Source organism: Dreissena polymorpha, chromosome 4 (genome assembly GCF_020536995.1).
Source record: "Dreissena polymorpha isolate Duluth1 chromosome 4, UMN_Dpol_1.0, whole genome shotgun sequence".
Classification (NCBI taxonomy): Eukaryota; Metazoa; Mollusca; class Bivalvia; order Myida; family Dreissenidae; genus Dreissena; species Dreissena polymorpha.
The window spans coordinates 126,997,243-127,001,934 of NC_068358.1; positions in this window are offsets into that span (position 1 = coordinate 126,997,243).

Below are 4,692 nucleotides of genomic sequence, written 5' to 3' on the forward strand. Positions count from 1 at the left end.
ATGCCATGTAAAACTTTCACTGCTTGGGAATGTTTAAGAGCAGACATAGAGAATAACAGGTTAATGCCCTATTCTTGTGTGTTATCAGTTGAGGCTGTTTTTCTGTTTATCTCTGTGATGCAATAAAAAAAAGAAGAAATATAATCCCTGATGAATATTTGGTTTGACGTGTCAATTGTGACATAAAGAGCAAAAGTCGCTCACCTGAGATTCAAAGGAACTGACCTGTTCTGTGCAGCCCAAGATGTCATTAGAACAAAATGTTCTTACCAACTTTCATGACTAGTGAACACCCTGGCAGCCACGTTTTCAACAGACCAGAACCATTTTCATACACATCCAAGATACCATTTAAACAAATATACTGACAAAGTTTCATGAAGATTCATATGTCCATATAAGGAAAAATACCCCGCCCACTGGTGGCCATGTTTTTCAGGCAACTGGAACCATTTTCAAACTTGTCCAAAATATCATTGGGACAAATCTTCTGACAAAGTTTCATGAAGATCGGAAAATAAATACGGCTTCTAGAGTGTTAACAAGGTTTAACTATAGCTATATAAGGAAAAATGCCTTGAAGGTCATGTTTTTCCACCAACCAGAACCATTTATGAATTCATCCAATATATCATTGGGACAAATCATCAGACCAAGTTTCATGATGATCGGACAATAAATGTGGCCTCTAGAGTGTTAACAAGGTTTTACAAAAGCACGATATATAGCCATATAAGGAAAAATGCCCCGCCCCCTGGTGGCCATGTTTTTAAAGCAACCGAAACCATTTTTGAACTCATCCAAGATATCATTAGGACAAATCTTCTGACCAAGTTTCAAGAAGATCAGAAAATAAATGTGGCCTCTAGAGTGTTAACAAGGTTTTAGTAAAGCCATTTAAGGAAAAATGCCCCGCCCCCTGGCGGCTATGTTTTTTAACCAACCGGCATCATTTTTTAACTGGTCCAAGATATTATTGGGATGAATCTTCTGACCAAGTTTCATGAAGATTGGACACTAAATGTGGCCTCTAGAGTGTTAACAAGATTTTACTATAGCCATATAAGGAAAAATGCCCCGCCCCTTGGCAGCCATGTTTTTCAAGCAAACGTAACAATTTTCGAACTCATACAAGATATCATTGAGACCATTCTTCTGACCAAATTTCATGAAGATTGGACAATAAATGTGGCCTCTAGAGTGTTCGCAAGGTTTTACTAAAGCCATATAAGGAAAAATGCCCCGCCCCATGGCAGCCATGTTTTTCAAGCAAATGTAACTATTTTCGAACTCATCCAAGATATCATACAGACCAATCTTCTGACCAAATTTCATGAAGATTGGACAATAAATGTGACCTCTAGAGTGTTAATAAGGTTTTACTATAGCCATATAAGGAAAACTACCCCTCCCCCTAGCGGCCATGTTTTTCAACGGACCGGAACCATTTTTGAACTCGACCAATATATCATTTAGACAAACATGTTGACAAAGTTACTTGAAGATTGGGCATCAAATGTGACTTCTACAGTGTTCGAACTCAGTCGAGGTATCAATGAGACAAATGTTCTGACCAAATTTCATTTAGATCAGACAATACATGTGACCTCTAGAGTGTTCACAAGGCAAAATGTGGACGACGGACAAAAGGCGATCACAAAAGCTCAACAGAGCACGTTGTGCTCATGTGAGCTAAAAAATAATTCTGTTTTTGTTGCTTTTTGTTTCCAAAATGTACTACATTGTGGTATCAAAGTGCTTGTTTCCTTTGATCCAATTCTATTTTACCAAAACGTATTACCTTATAATTTATTCTGAAAAATATTCCAAAAATAATATGAGGTTCTTCCAAACCTTGATTTAGTTTGCACTTTTGAGGTGATAAACATTAACATATCAGGCACATAATATCCATCGATGTAATGGTATGATAAAATATTAGGGACAAACCGGCAGTGCTCACCAATAATGAATAGACCGCCACACTACCTACTGGTAGTTGTGGTATAAATATCACAAAGGATAAAGAAAACGTCTTTCACATTAATTTATTCTGTGCTAACTTATTCTGTACATAAATATGAACATCAAACTAGAACAAGAATAACTGAATCTCTTTGGAATTGAACATAAATTCAGGTGAACTTCAAATCAGACTTAAAGGGTCAATTTTGCACACAATTACACGTTCAACAACCTGTATATTGAATACTTACAACATAATAATTTATTGATCTTTGCAATAAAGTAACTGCATAAACATCATTAGTCTGAACAATTTACATCAAAATACATTCTTTATTTCATTAATTAATTATGTAGAAATAATTAAATTTAACCGTTATTCTAAAAATATGTATAAAAAAAAATCAATATTTTTTAAATTTAAATCTTATTACATGCACAATTTGAATTCTCCTAAATACATTACTAGCCATTATGCATTATATTCTCCTGAATGATTCTCGCTCTGTTATCAAATGTACTCGCTAATTGACAAGGTTGCGAGTTATTTTTAATTGAAGTAGATACCAAACCAGATTTGTAAACAATCCAGGAGAGCCAGTGTTATGATCATTGCTTCTGGACCTTATTCCCTGTAACCGTCTTTGTCAGAGATGTCACATACTTTAACATGGACTGCACATGCAAATCTCAAATACTGTTCACATAGACACGTGTTTTACATCTCACCTCTGCTGCTAAGTAATGGTCTTTCCAATGAGAGCCTAATTTGTATTGACGACACATCTTCTGACCCCAAAAATAACATACTTCACAAACAATACAACAATACAGATAATACAAATTTAACACCAATATTTCCTGAAGAATTTAACTCAGCACCTTACAACAAAACTAAACAATCTAAATGATAACAGTTTGTTACTTACTAGTGAATATACTATTGAAACTTGCCTTCGATCTATGTAAGCCCTTAATGCTCACAGGCAGCAATGAAATCCCGTGTGACATACATCACATCAGAATAATGAGTGTATATTAACCCTTTACCACTTTGAAACGTATTTTGATGCATTTGTAGTCCCTTAGAAAGTTACATATAATTATAGACCTTTCTTACTAGATTTAAGTTTGTAAGGCTTCATTACAAACCCTTCGATACTGATAAGCAGCAAACAGCATAAATCCTGAAAAGACTTCAAGTTACTCGCAGGCTGTTCTGGTTTTATGCTGTTTGCACATAGCCATTTTTACTTTGCTACTGTCAACACAGCAAGTCCACTATCAGGTAAATTCTTTCAGAGTAAGCTGCCATATATATTTTGAGTTGTCAAAAGATACAGATTTCAGTTTTTTACAAACTTATTGCTGTAACAAAAGCAACCACATTTTTTGTCCCACTAAAAATGAAATATTTCCCATATGCCCCTCTACTGATACGTACAGATTTCTATCAACCTTGCTAAAATACTTTTTGAATTGTAGACGTATCCAGAGTTTAGTTTTCACTTATTTCTGTATAAAAATTTATGTATGCCAAAAATTCTGAAATCCACAATAGAATGAATAAACAAGGGACAAAATTGTCACAAAACCAGGTTTTCATTGTGAAAAAAATCTGATTTAGGGAGACAACTCAAACTGAACTTTTGAAATGAACAAACAAAATTAACCCCCTTTGTAAGTTTGTTTCAAAATAAATCTATTTTAAGTTGTGGTGACCTTGACATTGGAGATATTGACGTGATTCTTTCGTGCGACACACCGTACCATGATGGTGAACAAATGTGCCAAATAATTGTAAAATCTCACAATGAATGACATAGTTATGGCCCAGACAAGCTCATTTATTGCCAATTTTGACCTTTGAACTCAAAGTGTGACCTTGACCTTGGAGATATCGCAAAATTATTTCACGCGACACACCGTCCAATGATGGTGAATAAATGTGCCAAATGATTTTAAAATATGACAATGAACGACATAGTTATGGCCCGGACAAGCTTGTTCCGCCCGCCCGCCAGCCAGCTCGCCCGCATTCGCCAATCTAATAACCATTTTTTTCCTTCGGAAAACCTGGTTAAATATATGAAATCAAACATTCCATGCAAATAGACCCAATAAACCACAGCGTAATTATGTTTTATAATTATTGGTTTGAAAACTGTGGCATATTATTTAACAAAATTAATTATAATATCACAGACATTTTGCAGATCTGACATTACATGATGCTCACTGGCAAAACATTTGCTTTGAACGGCAATGACAGATAATACACAGTTACTTTAATGATAGAAATTATGCATAATAGCTAGCTAGTACAAAAACAAAACCGTATCTTTGCCACGTGTGATTTGGATTTTTTTTGCAAAACCGTCCAAGCTTAGTTTTCTTTTCATTTTGTCATTGTTTTATAATTGTCTTATGGCATACAACAACTGAAGTTTTATAAGTGTTGTAATATGGTGTACAACAAATCAACTTCTATGATTGAGTGTTATACTGCATACAAATGTAAAGTGGATAAATGTGATATGTAGCTATGAACTTTTTAAGTGTATGTCTCTTTGTATTTAATTCTTAATATGTTTACTTGACATATTTCAATATCAGTCACTGTAAAGAGCTTGTTGCAAAATCAGATTTTTATGTAGACACATGAATGATTCAGAACACTAACCAACATTTTAACTTTTATCAGAGTGTGTACATAAATAGTCTGTA